Source organism: Mustela erminea, chromosome 6 (assembly GCF_009829155.1).
Source record: "Mustela erminea isolate mMusErm1 chromosome 6, mMusErm1.Pri, whole genome shotgun sequence".
In the NCBI taxonomy this organism is placed as follows: domain Eukaryota; kingdom Metazoa; phylum Chordata; class Mammalia; order Carnivora; family Mustelidae; genus Mustela; species Mustela erminea.
In genome coordinates this window covers 20,350,518-20,364,949 of record NC_045619.1, presented here as the reverse complement: position 1 = coordinate 20,364,949, position 14,432 = coordinate 20,350,518, and the positions used below count along the sequence as shown (strand labels likewise).

The 14,432-nt window shown below is 40.7% G+C and overlaps 1 protein-coding gene across 7 annotated transcripts in view; it reads left to right on the top strand.

The window, feature by feature from the left end:
• The window catches only part of ANO4 (anoctamin 4), a 445,901-nt gene that overhangs the window by 70,392 nt on the left and 361,077 nt on the right, over positions 1 to 14,432 (top strand). For 3 of the 7 annotated variants that reach the window (XM_032346622.1, XM_032346624.1, XM_032346623.1), the window contains exon 1: positions 12,712 to 13,150. The exons of 2 other annotated variants lie outside the window; for them this stretch is intronic. The gene's annotated coding sequence lies outside the window, so the exon portion shown is untranslated. Of the gene's footprint in view, positions 1 to 12,711; positions 13,151 to 13,970; positions 14,094 to 14,432 lie in introns of those variants that run through there. 2 more of the 7 variants (XM_032346626.1, XM_032346628.1) reach the window with 2 other exon arrangements.

Below are 14,432 nucleotides of genomic sequence, written 5' to 3'. Positions count from 1 at the left end.
TGATAGAATTCCAATCAAAAGGAAAATTGTTTGTTTATTTGTAGCCTGATCAGTGCATATGCCTAACATCTGTTGGGCTTATTGGCAAATGAAATCATTTCTCAGGTCCTCCTCATTTCCTCTGTAGGTATCAGGGGGTGGACTACAACTAAATCTTAAAAATTTATCTGTTTTCCTTCCTTTCTCAATGGCTGCTTCATTCTTTCCATCTTTTTGGGACCTTGCTTATTCACTGCCTTTACCCATCACATCTCTGATTTCCACCTTTCACTCTTCTCTTTGGCCCATAAGCATCTTGCCGTTGTTAAAGAAGTTCCTGCTTGATTTTGAATTCCTGTGAGCATTTTTTCATCTACCCTGATTTATTGTTCTGCTTAATTGGCGATTATGTTCTAGTATTTTCTCTACTTCTCTTCTTTCCTCTCTGACCAGTCCTTTGTCACTTTCATTAACTCTTCTCATAGAGGCCGAGGGAGAATAATGAGCACAGGTTTTGGAGTCAGACAGATCGAGATTTGAACCTCAGCTCTGTCATCAACAGGTATGTGACCTTGGGAAGGTACTTTGCTGAGCTTCAGTTTCCTTCTCTGTAAATGAGAACGATAACACCTCACTTAGAAGTCATTATAAGAATTAAAGGACAATGTGCATATAGTGTCTTAAGTCGTGACTGGCATTTTATAGACTCTTTTCGTAGTTTCGTAGTAATATGTGTATTAGCCAATGTTCACGGAAGCATGGTCTTTTCCTTCCTTCTTTGTGAAGCATTCAGCTTTTATTTTGTGCAGTAATTCCAAAATTTCTGTCAGATCTATTTCCCAGCCTCCAGATTTCTGTGTCTACTGGTGTGCTAAATATCTTCACCCGGATGCCCCATCTGATCCAAGATTCAACATTATTCAAGCAATACTCAGCCTGTGATTACTTGGCTAACAGAATCTCATTCCTCACAGTTGCTCTGAGGCTGGAGATTTCCTCCCTCCCTTTTTACCTCCTCCCTTCTATCCACCCAACCGGTGTGCACTGAGCATTCTTTTATGGACTCTTCATTGTGCTCTGCACTTAGGCTATAGCAAAGAGCCAGAAGGTCTAAAACCTGAAGAGAAGGATGAATTTTAAGAAAGTGTGATAGGTCCTATGATGGTGAAGAACAGAGTACAGAGGACCCTGGCAGACTTGGGATGAAGTAGGGACAAGTTTAAATTTCTTCTCCCATCTCCATTTTGAATCAACCCAATAAATTCTACTCAGGAAAATTGTATTTCCGTTCCTTTTTCTCTCTTCCCACTGCAACTCTTTTGTTCAGTCTCAGTATTCCAGACACATTGTTCTAGACTGGACATTCCTAAGAGTTTTGCAAATTTGTCTCCACTTTGTCCTGTAAGCAGCTGCCAAGGTCTCTTCCTGAAGCACAAATCCAATCATATGTCTCTTGCTTAAAACTTTTTTTGGCTATCTCTATCAAAATTCAGTATAGGAAACAGAAGTCACTCTAGGTATTCTAATCATGAAAGGATTTAACATGGGGGATCAGGGATTATAAAATCAGAGGAAGATTAGAGGAGCAGACACAGGAAGGATACACCAAGAATCTACCTCTAAGGTCTCTACGAAAAGTCTGGAGTTAAAGAACCTCAGCCGTAGTTGTTCATCAATCAGGAAGCCAGAGGTGCTACTGCCGCTCAACTGCCTTTCCTTACCCAGAAAGACAAAGTACCCCAGACTGGTGCTGCTGGAATACATCATTTCTCTGTAATCTTACCAAATTGGAAAGCAGCCAAAAGAGATCAGAAAATGGTCTCCTTTTAATTTCCACCTTCCAAAGCTCATGCAAATGCATCAAATTCATGGAACCTGATTTTTCTTCTGGGTCCTGGCTTCAAAGAGTCTGGTAAATGTAGGTTTTAATTTGCTAGCCTCTGTATGGGAAGGGAGACTAGAAAGAGGGAGGGGTTGAGGATGAGCAACGCACTCATGGCATCCATCCTGCCAGGCTCTCTGCTGCCTATAACAAATGCAACCTAATGTTCAAAGCTGTGTGCAGTTTCATACATGCCCATCATATTTTGCTTAACCTCTTATACCACCTATAATGTCTGCCACTGGCAGGTGCTAAAAAGATGTTTGTTGAATGTCTGAATGAATGACTGAATCCATTCATTCCTGATGCAGTTCTCTCCTGCTTCTGGCCATAACTTTATCAGGTGTGATCTTCATGGCTGGTCCCAACTTCTACCTGCAGAAAGCCTGCCATTTCTCTGAGGCCCAGCCAAATCTGCCCTCCTCAGAAGGTCTTCTAAAATTCCCCTGCTCCCTGCTTGTACCTGTATCTCAGAGCTTATCACCATCTATCTATGTTGCATATAGCTATGTACTCATGTTTTTTTTTCTTTTTTTTTAACTACCATGTTGTGAACTTCAGGAGAACAGTTATTGTTTTATTCATGAACATGGCATTCTTTCCCTCCATGCTTCTTCCCTTCCACTTTTCTGACCACCTTCCCCTTTCCTCCTCCTTTTCTCCAGATAGAGCCACTCCAAGACCCTTCTTGGAGATTTTCCTTCCACTTTTCTTATTTTCCCATATTGCAGTTGAAACTTGATAATTTATAGGTGTGGTTAAATCTCTGTAGCTGCCTTTCTCTTGTCTTGCATGAAGACCTACATGCCCATTTTTTCTTAGCCTAACACATTTTTCCTGTTTTGCTCCAAGGCAGTAATACAGAATAAACCTAAAAGGGGAAGAGCCTTAGAAGGAAAGAGGATAAATTTTAAATTTCTTTTTAGTTTTTTAGTGGAATTCACAATATGTTCAGTGTTCTGGTTTTGTAGGCCTTGACAATAGAAACTGTATTAGTGGAACATTCCAGACATTATCATATTCATAGCTGGGATTCTGAGGTATAAAGACAGAGTCATGTGATTTGTCTGTGTTAGCCACAGTGAAGTTCTTAGAACTTTACTTTGTTTGGAGTATGGGAATCTTCTCACTATTCTTTCAAAAAGTTCATTTTCCAAAGACCTCTACCTCATAAGACAACTGAAATTTGTAAAACAAAAACCTGTAGTCTTCAGGGAAAGTGAGTTTTTCTTTTTGTGCTTAAATAAACTTTTAGAGAAGTTTTAGGTTCCCCACAAAACTGAGCACAAGTACAGAGAATTATACCTCTGTCCCCAAATCCATTGCCTCCTCCCTTATTAACATACCTCACCGTAGTGGTACACCTCTTAAAACTTATGAACCTACATTAGTACATCATCCCCCAAAGTCCATAGTGAATATGAAGGATCACCCTCAAGGTTATACCTTTGACAAAAACCCATGAAATATATGATGTATCTATCATTACAGTTTTATAGAGTAGTTACAGGCCTTAAAATTCCTTTGTTCTCTACCTATTCATCTGTCTACTTAACCCTCTGGCAACCACTTATCTTAACTATCTTCATAGTTTGGTGTTTTCTAGAATGTTATATAGTTGGAATTATACAGCATGTACCCTTCTAATACTGGCTTTTTTCACTTAGTAATACACATTCAAGTTTCCTCCATGTCTTTTCATGGCTTGATAGCTCATTTCTTTTTACTGTTTAATAATAATGTTCCATTGTCGGGATGTAACACTGTTTTTGGACATTCACCTGCTGAAGGACACCTTGATTTTTTCCAAGTATTGACAATTATGAATAAAGCTGCTATAAATACTTGTGTACTGGTTTTTGTGTGGACATGGGTTTTCAACTCATTTGATCAAAAATGAGCGCAGTTTTGGATTGTATGGTAAGAGTTTAAGAGTGTGTTTTAAAGAAACCACTAACTTGTTTTCTAAAGTGGCTGTATGACTTTTGCATTCCCACCAGAGATACAGATTAGTTTTTATTAGAGGTTCAAGGGACCTCTTAAAGATTCATAAATGGAAAAAGCCATCCCTACAAAGGTATAGAATGGTCAGTGTATGGCCTAGTTTCATTTTACCAAAATATGAGCCTGTCATAGTTATTTCAAATGCTCATTCTGTTTCTCCTCTCAACTCAAATAATAGAACTCAAGATTAGTTACAGGGAAAATTATATTTTAAAAAAAGGCAGACTAGATAATCACATCTGTAGCACTGATACTATGGTTCATTCTTGATTTTTTTCTGCTTGTGGATTAGCAACTTTGGAAGAATGAGGAATGCAGGTGTTCTTCTGCTCCCCACCCCAGCTGACTTGGCCAGGTATCTGCAGTCATTTGGGTGGACTTCCTTGCTGATAAGGCTATCAGCCAGTTGGTCACACCAAGGGAAACTAGTTCCTTAGGTGTTAGTGGACATTGCAGCTACAGACAGAGTTTTATTCCTATTCTTTAGATCCATTGTAGCTAACTTTCTGTGAGAAATTAGATAATAGTCTGACTGGGGTGGAGGGTCCATTGTAAGGGCTAGATCTTGCCTTACTTCCTCAAGCCACACCCCTTCTTGTAGTGGTGCCTTTATACTGGGTGGGGTACTGGATTTGAATTAACAGCCGCAGACCATTGGTAGCCTCACTGTTAAGAGTGAAATTCTGCACTCAGGAACGCAGGACTCTGTCCCCTCCAAACTTAAAGGCTGGTGAAATTTCTCCAAGAAGGCCCTTCTGCTCAAGAAAATCAATAGCCTTTCCTCTTCCAGTTAATTCAAAGTAGAAATTATGTTTGGAATGCCTTATTGCTCCCAAGGTGCCCTAATTAGTTGGGTTATCATTAAAAGCCAGGAGTTTCAGAGGTTGAATCTTTGTGGAGTAAATTAATGCCTGTGGTGTTCTATAATTTCAAGGAGAAGGAGAATTCTTAAATAAAAAAGTGAGCTAATTAAAAATCATCTCAGGGATTTTTAAATTTTTTGAACTGAAAGATTTTTTCCCAATCATATTAAAAACAACTCGACAAATACACAAAGTATCCATATATACCAGTTAGTAAGCTGAGGGGCTAAAAAGACAAGATACTCTTACATCCCTCAGGAAACACAGACTCTAGTAGAAGAGTCAGATACAAAGAGGAGCCTAGTCTCCCTATTACCATTTATTTGAGTGTGAAGAGGGAGAGTTCATCTGAGGATGCAAAGGTAAATGAAACTCAGGACTAGGACTTTCCTGAAGGAATCTGCTAGGAAGAGAGAATATCATGGGATCAGTGCCATAATGTAGAAATGGTTAACTCTAGCATGTAGGGAGTGGTGTCTGGAAATGCTTCAAGGAAGAGGGAGATGTTTGAGTCGGGTCTTAAACAGTAGGAGTTCAGGAAGAGGAGGGCAGGGAGAAGAAATTCTCAGCAACAGAAAAAGCTTGTGACAAGACCCTGGAATTTTAAATAGCTTGTCAGGTCTGGAGCTCTGAATATTAAGACATAGATGAATGGGAGTAGTGATATGGGAATATGAGAGTTAAGGAATACCTTTCATCCTGCACATGGTAAGAAGCAAGGAAGAGTTTTCAGTGGGAGAGAGAACAATGGTGTTTTCACTTAAAAATCCTCAGGTAGTTGTGGGGGATGGATTGGACAAAGTGAGATTGAAGTCTTCTGAGACCATCACATTAGCCCAGAGGAGAATTGGTAATGATCCTGGGGTGTGGCAGTGGGTTGCTGATGGACAGAAGAAAGAGATGTTTTGGAGTACAGGCAAGATGAGTTAAAGAATGATGCCTGGGGGCTGCCTGGGTGTCTCAGTCAGTTAAGCAGCTGACTCTTGATTTGGGATCAGGTCATAATCTCAGGGTTGTGAGATTGAGACCTGTGTTAGGCTCCACACTCAGTGGGGAGTCAGCTTGTCATTCTTTTTCCCTCTCTCTCTCTGCCCCTCCCTCTGCTTGCTTTTTCTCTCTCTCTAAAATAAATAAATCTTAAAAAAAAAAAAAAGAATGATGCTGAGATATATACGTACCCTATAGAGTAGCCAAAATAGTCTTCTACATAAAGGTCAATAAAAATTTTATTTGGGCCACACAGTAGAGTGATGCTCTTAATTGGAAAAAAAAAAATCCAAAGGAAGATCAGGTTAGGAGGAAAAAATTGTTTGGTATCAAGTCTAGGATTTTTTCCCCCTTTTTAAAAGACAAGACAAAACTACCTGATTCCTGCCAATGACAAATCCATATGCCTGTTTTGTAGATTGGCATGCTATTGCTAATTGAAAATATTCTAATTGAAAACGATGTCCTTCCGATGACCATTGGAAAGTAACCTTCATACATTATACAGGATTGCCATGGTTATTTATTTATTAGGCCTCCTCTCAGGCTGGGCTAATCAGAAACAGGGATGATGTGGTCAAGCTCGGGAGGATTTCTGTATTTTGCCTTCGAGACAGCTCCCTGGGAGGGGAGAGAAATTGCCTAGATTCCCGGACTGCTGGTAGTCTGAAAACCATTTGTTCTAGTTGATGCTTCAGAGATCAAGGACCTTGTCAACTTCTCAGGATGAGCTTGGACCAGAGTACTTCAAACATTAAAGAGAAGGAAAATGCAAAATAAGGATCTAGTAAAGCCCCTGATTTATGAAATAAACATAATTTAACATTTTTGCTCAGTACTTTTGTTCCTGTGTATAGGTGAGGATCAGTATGCCATTCTTGGTAATTCCTGTTTCTCATGGGGCAAGAGTTGGCATATGACATGTAGATGCCCCCATCCCTGAATAATACTTTAATGTCTGTTATACATTATTAAATATCTATATAAACTTGAATATTGTGGTATTGTCCTGAGTATCATATTAAGTGACTTCTGAGATTTCATTCCACCTCAATAATCATGGACGATTAGAACTTTGGATAGATGTAGTTAAACAATATATACATATTGGTCCTGCTGTAAATATTTAAAACATATATACTGAGTACTGAGTGATATAGCATGAGTACTGAGTACATAGCATGTTCTGGATACTTATTTTTAGGCTCTGGGGACATAATAAGCACAAGAGACCATCTTGGCCTGAAGGGAGCCTTCTTTATAATGCAGAGGATAAAATATTAAATCAATAATCATATAAGATGGTTACAGATAGAGGTAAATATGTAAAGTCTAGAGAGGAATGTGCTGGAAAATGATTGGCAGAGTTAGGGAAGCCTTTGCTTGGATCTGAGGCAGAGAAAACCCATACAGAGATCCTGTAGTGAAATGAGCTTTGTGAGTTCAAGAGACAGGAGAGCAGTGGTTGGGGTGTACGTAGATACCATAGAATGATGGAGAAATGGCTTTTTTCAATGAGCAATAGAATGCTTATTAGAGACTCAGATTTATGTATGCTGCATATAAATGCCTATCCCGTCTCATTCAACAGCTTAGTGAAATAGGCGTTCTGACTCCCATTTCTGAGATGAAGGACCTGGGTATGAGGGACTAGGTTTCTAGGACCTGAATCTGAGCATTCTGATTCTTCCACTGTCCCTAACAGCAGACCTGCAGGATTGAGCAAGGCACTTGGAAAGAAATGCTGAGTCACTGGCTTCCTAGGCTGCCTTTCAGAAGATATTTGTCTTAAATTTTGTGATGGCTTTGATGGGCTATTAACGATGATCAAGCAATGATGATAGTGGTGGCAGTAACTCTGCCAACTAGCATAGAGTTTTATAGTTTGCCAAGTATTTTATGTGGTTCCGCATTTGTGGCTCAGAAGAGCCCTCAAAGGTAAGCAGAACTTGTTTTATTCTTCTCATTTAGGTTAAGAGATTACCTGAGGTGACACAGGGGACAGGGCTGAGACTTGGCTCCTCTGATTCTAATTCAGGGCTCTTGCCTTAAACCACAGAAGCTCCTGATGGAAGGAGGAGATATATATGGCTCATAAGCCTGTAGTCCTTCAGACTTCCAGAAATCAAATCTGTGCTTTCTTTAGAGTGCTTTTGCCTGTGAAGAAGAAGTATAAAAAATGGACTCACTCATGAGTTTATTGAACTCCTATTGTGTGCCAGACACTGGGAACATGAAAGGATCTCAAATAGGTTAAAAAATACAAATTATTTTAGTATAGTGTTTCTGGCCCTATAATACAAGACTAGAAATAATGCTATGAAAATGCAGAGGAAGATGTGATTAAGTCACTTTGGGGAAAACTTCATCAAGAAAATAACCATAGGGCGCCTGCGTGGCTCAGTCGTTAAGCATCTGCCTTCAGCTTAGGTCATGATCCCAGGGTCCTAGGATCAAGCCCTGCTTCGGGCTCCCTGCTCAGCAAAGAGCCTGCTTCTCCCTCTCCCACTCCTCCTGCTTGTGTTCCCTCTCTTGCTATGTCTTTCTCTGTCAAATAATTAAAATCTTAAAAAAAAAAAATCATAAACTGGTTTTAAAGGGTAAACAGTAGGGTTTCTTAAGGGAAGGAAGGTTATTCTAGGAAAAACAAATAGTTGGTGTTCCTCAGATACTCTTATTCCTTTATCATGGTAATTGGGTGTATACAGAGCATGGAATATACAAGAAGGACTCATGGGAAATGATGAAGTTCAGTTGCAAAAGGCCTTGAGTGCCAGGCTCAGGAAGCTCTGTATTTGGTCTGAACTTCACAGATGTTTTTAGTAAGGCAGTGGTATGATTATACTCACTGTGTTTTAGAAACCAAATGCTATTAGCAAGGGGATGCCAGGTTGGGACAAGGGAGAAGTCAGAAATTATCGTAATAGTTTGGTAGAAGGAACAAACACCTGAATTGGTTGTCATGCCTAATTATACATTGAGGAGAACAGTAGGAGTAACAGTGAGACTTAAAGATTAATGTGGAGACAAACCAGTTGAGTTTTTGAATGCACACATTTTTTTTTTTAAGATTTTATTTATATATTTGACAGAGATCACAAGTAGGCAGAGAGGCAGAGTGGGGAGTAGGCTCCCTGCTGAGCAGAGATTCCCAATGCAGGGCTCCATCCCAGGACCCTGAGATCATGACCTGAGCTGAAGGCAGAGGCTTAACCCACTGAACCACCCAGGTGCCCCACACACTGGTTTTCTATCTGAATGCACAAACACCTTGTTTTGGTCTCCCTAGACTCAATCCAATTCTCTGATTCTTTAAGCCACTGTTGATTTATTTTTCTATCTTCAAAAAGGAGAGAAAAAGTTTTAGGTCTGTGATCTTAGGGATCCTTTCTGTGTGATGTGATTGTTGATTCCATAGGATTCCTCTGGCTGAGAAATGCTGAGTGCAAACACATCCTTGAAAATTTGAATGCTATGACTATATTTATGTATTGCAGATTATTTACCTTTTATGTATTTGCAACTGTTATTGCATATTTGAAAGCCCGCCTACTAAGCACTTTGGGGAAATTATTTTCATCCAGTGACCCCTGGTAGGGAATCATTAGCAGAGCAACATACTGTTTGAATTTCAGGCTTCCCACTGAAGACTGAAGGAGAATTTAGGTACGAAGTAAGGGATTATACTGCAGTATTTACGTCAGATTCCACACTTTTCTGGAATATTCTCTGCTCTTCTAGTGATTAGGGACCACTCATCTTGGTTTTAACATGTAATGTAGAGTTAGATTTGAGAAAGAGAAATCAACAAATACCAACTGCTTGTTCTTCAAATTCTAAGCATCAAGAATTCATTTCTGTTGTGTAAAAGGGTTACACTTAATCTGAGGTAAAATGAGTGTTTCTCCTTTAACATGGAGTTGTCCCATTCCTACTCACCCAAATTCGCATAACACTGTAGGAAGAGTCCCTAAGTCATCTGGCCTGTTTAGTCAAAAAGATTTTAGGGGTTCTCCTATGCCCAAGTCCTGGGTGTCCATGGGGAAGAGGAAGCATTTGAGACTGTTCTGGTTGTTCATATGCTGGTATTAACACCTGGGCAAGGAAGCTCCTTCAGCTTCCTGGATTCCCAGTTACTGCACTGAACATAATCTTATTCATGTCCTGGGAATGTTGTGAAGACTAAGATATGTCAGTCCACTTGAATGAAGTTGCATACATAGTAGGGTTCAGAATATATTAGTTCCTTCAGACACTGGTTTATGGAAGTTAGGTAAGAGACAGGCTTTTTCTTTAGGAAGATTTTAACTTTGTTTTCAAAACCATTGATGGGCAACATGTTACTTAGAATTCGCTGGTTCTCATACCTCTGTAAACAGATTCTGATGTCAAAAATGGTGGTATATGGCCAGTTACCCTCTTGGCAATCAAGAAAATAGGTATGTTTTTACTTTTTTTACTTTAGGCTGGTTATGGAAAATAGAATCATTTTAGTGTCAAAAGACTGATCTTTAGGAATCCTGGTCTTTCAGACTTTTTAAAGCTGTGTCAGCAGGCTTCTCTAAAGCAGATTTTCTGAAAAAGCTATCTTTTTTTTTTTTTTTTTAAAACACATGGCAGGTATAGGTACATATTTCAAATTACCTTCCAGTTTTTGAAAAGAAGTGCTAGTAGTCCCCAAAATTGTCCCAAGTATAATTGACTTGGATATTTTGTCCTCCACAAAATTTAATTGGCATTTGTAGTTATCTGAAATGGAAGGTGGTTCTATCATCTTTTGAAGAGGGAGGAGTGGAATAGTGGCCAAACTTTAAAAAATTAATTGCATTATGGTAAGTGACTGGAATACCCATTTTCATTGACCTAATTGTATAACAATGTGCAAGTATTTAATCTAAGTAATTTGTACTTCTGTGGTTTTATCGTTTTCATGCTTCATTATCACCCTATATAGTCAAGCTGTTGAACCTGTTCCATAAACAGTATTAATCTCAATTACTTTGGGAATTTTAAATAATATTCCCTTATTAAATATATTCTTTGTTATGCTGCCCATGTTTTTGCAGTGTCAGAAGCTGTTGATGCTGATAAAAGCAAACATTTAGTTAAAAAACCCTTTCATGTTTTAATGAGATTAAAAAAGAAAAACACACACATTTCTATTTTCCCAGGGTTTTGGTTATGGAAAACACCTTGTTAGGCTAATTTAGAACCTTGGAGTCCAAAATCCAACCTCATGGCTTGGTTTTATTTGAGGGACATTAAAATAGTAGATCATTTTCAGTCTTGGCCAGAATGACAGTGTTGATATTTCGAAAAAAAGAATTTTAATTTGGGGCACCTGGATGCCTGGGTGGCTCAGTGGGTTAAAGCCTCTGCCTTCGGCTCAGGTCATGATCTCAGGGTCCTGGGATGGAGCCCCTAATCCAATCGGGATCTCTGCTCAGCAGGGAGCCTGCTTCCTCTCTCTCTCTGCCTACCTCTTTGCCTACCTGTGATCTCTGTCAGATAAATAAATAAAACCTTAAAAAAAAAAGAAGAAGAATTTAAATTTGTCCATGAGACTATAAACTTCTTGAAGGCAGGTTCTGTCACTTTCATCTCCCTACCTCTGACACATAGTTGCTTGTTTTTTAAGTGTTTGCTGGTTGGAGTTGAACTGAAGTGAATAATGAAACAGAATTTGGGACTCTATGTTCCAGATTTTCCTTATTTAATGTACATAAGACTACCCTGCAAACCATCCTTTCTTCATTTCAGAAATTCCATTTTATTATGTTCATCTTTGATGTGGAACATTTTTATGGCCTCCTGCTGTGACTCATTTGAGTGAGTTAACTGCTTCCTTGGAGCCCAGCCCTTCCTTTTAAGCTGTGGTATTCAGGTTCCCCAAAGTTAGTTTGCCTCTGGCTGGAGATCACAACAAAATGTCCAAATGATACTTCAACTTCTAGGTAAAGAAAGAACTAAAATAAAAACTCTGCATCATGTAAGTCACCTGTAAAACAAAACTAGGAGCATTTGTGTCTTCCCATTAACTCTTGACTAGCACAAGGGAATTAATCTTTTGTGACAAGATAAAAAGGTGACCCAAGGCCATTCTACCTACATTTAAAAAAAAGTTCTGAAGTTTTAGTGTGGAGTCCAATTTGACTGGCATTTAACTTGAGAACCTACTCCTCTATCTAATTTAACTGTACAACCCCAAACAGATTCATATATATGTGCTAAGTTTATAGGTTCAGTATTAAAATTGAATGGGGGAAAAGCAAGAGGGAAGAAGTGTTAACTTCTCTACTCATCCTTTTGTCTCCAGAAAGGGGTTTGCTCCTGTGCCTCTTCCATTAGTCTAGCACAGTTTGTCACACTTCATTGTGCCTATGAATTGTTGTACAGGGTTGTTTACCCAGTACCACACATTCTCTCTTACCAGTGATTTAAGAGACCTCAAAGGGAACTTTTAGCTATCTTCATACATTCATCTCTAACAACTACTTCTGTGCATATATTACACAAGAAAATGATGACATCGAGAAGCAAATTTCTGGGGAGAACTTTTCAGCCTTTTCTGCCTAAATTTTGGACTTGTGTAATAGGGAGACCAATCCCGGGTCTCCTCATCCTGTGCATTGGCCATAAAGAAGCTCATGTCCAAGTTGCCGTCCCCAGACTCAGGGTGACCTCTCTGTGCACATGAGCAGGTTGTCTGGTCTGGAGATGCCAGTAGATCTCATTTAGGGTGGGTTTCAAATCTGGATTCTTGCAGAGATGCTGTGGGATGCACAGGAAACTTCCTGAACGTCTGGCTCTCTATGGGGTTTTAGAGCTTGTTTTTAATAACAAGCAAATATGAGCAGCAACTGGATGGAGAGCGAGATGCCAATCCTGCCAAACTTCTTTTAGAGGCAGGGGGCTGTCCTGCCCCTCTCAGAACCGGCTGACTTCCGATGCTCTCTTGTCACACTGACAAGGGCCCCGTGGCTGGGCTGATTGGTCGCCGGCAATAACTGATATGGAATACTGATACATTCTCCCTGGCAGTTCCTTCCACTCCAAAGAGGCTCCTTTCCTCCCCTCTTCTCATGTTCCCGACCCCAGCCTGGTGCCCAGCCAACCCCGTCCAGGACGCCCCTGCACCCGGGGGAGGACAAGTCCTGGGCGTGATGCTCTGAGCCGGCGGCGGCGGCGAAATCCACCCGGCTGCTTTTCGCTCCAGCTCGCTCTTTGGAGAGTCCTGCTCCAGACTCCTCAGGGTTTTTACAGCACAAACAACTGCATGCGGGGCAGAGGGGAGGCTGAAAAGGACTTGTGTGGGGTGGTTCGATAGCCTTTCATCACTTTGCTGGCTTCCTCCTGAGCCTTGCCTGGATTTCTTTCTGCCAAAGACACGGAGGAAGGATCCCTTCTCCTTCTTTTGACTCTTTCTATTTTTATGGTAAGTGCTTGCATTGAATGAGCTGCTCTGCTGCAGTGAACTGGAGGCTCTCGCTGGCTCCCTCTCTTCCCAGCTAAGCTTTAGTGACCTTCTCTTTCCGTTGCTCCCTTTTCTCATGGATCTGTGTCGGGGGTGATCCGGTTAACTAAAATGCCGGGGGTCATTGGTCTGGGCTGTTTGTCTTTTAATTTCAGTTTTATTTATTTATTTTTCATAAACCGGAGCTGCTCGGCTGTGATGGAAACATTAGCACTCTCTCTTTGTCCTTGAAGCAGCAGCCAGGGGAATGTGTTCACGGAGGTAAACTGCAGCAGTGTGCAGGGAGTCTGTGGAGGGTGGCTGACAAATTTGGGCAAGATGAATCCTTGGCGTGCTGAGGGTGCACTCTCGGAATCCGGAAGGGCTGGGGCTGGGCTGCCCACACAGCAAACTCTTCCCTCTTTCCAGGTGAAGATGAGCACCCGTGTGAGTTACGCTGGAGTCTGCCCTAGGCAGCGGCACTTGAAGTACCTGTCCCCCGAGTCCAGAACGGCCCTGTATCTTGTGGGCTTTACAACTTGGGCAGGAACATTCACGGCAGGCGGAATCCTGCACTGGCAGATGGAGTAATTCATGACCTCATTGCTGCTTTTCCTTTGGAATCTCAGGGTGCCTGTTCTGCAAACCCTATTTTACGTCCTCTTCAGAGGCCGGTGGGGCAGTGGTGATAGAAACGTTTTTTTGAGTTGACAACATAGTTTCATCCTCCTGGGAGAGAAAATGCTTTGAGGCTACTGGAATGGTCAGACTTTTCTAAGTGGAAGATGAGCAGGTTTCTGGGAAGAACGTGCGTGTTGCGGTGTCCACAGGCAGATTGTTTATTCCAGAACATCACTCTTAGAAGAGTGCCCTAATTTTTCACCTGGTCTCCCAAGGCTTGCTGCAGACAGAACCACAACTTCAGGTCTGTTGCTGGCTACCTGCCTCTTGCAGCCCATAGGAAACCAAGAACATTTTGGTATAGTTCTTACTGGTGGTTGATGGGAGTAGCTCTCTTCACAAGGGGGTTTTCTTCTCTTGTTTTTTAGTAGCAGGTGTGTTGAATTGTTTTGGCATTTCAGAAAATAAGCCTTACCATAGTAATGCTGCTTAGTTTTTTTCCAGCCTCGGGCTGGAGCTAGGTTGTCTTATTTGATTTTGTATGGGGTTTCCAGTTCTGGTCCATTTCACTCTGGGAAAGGTTCTGATCAAATGTAATTCAGCCTGTGATTTGTAAGATACTGCACTAAAAAATGTGATTTTT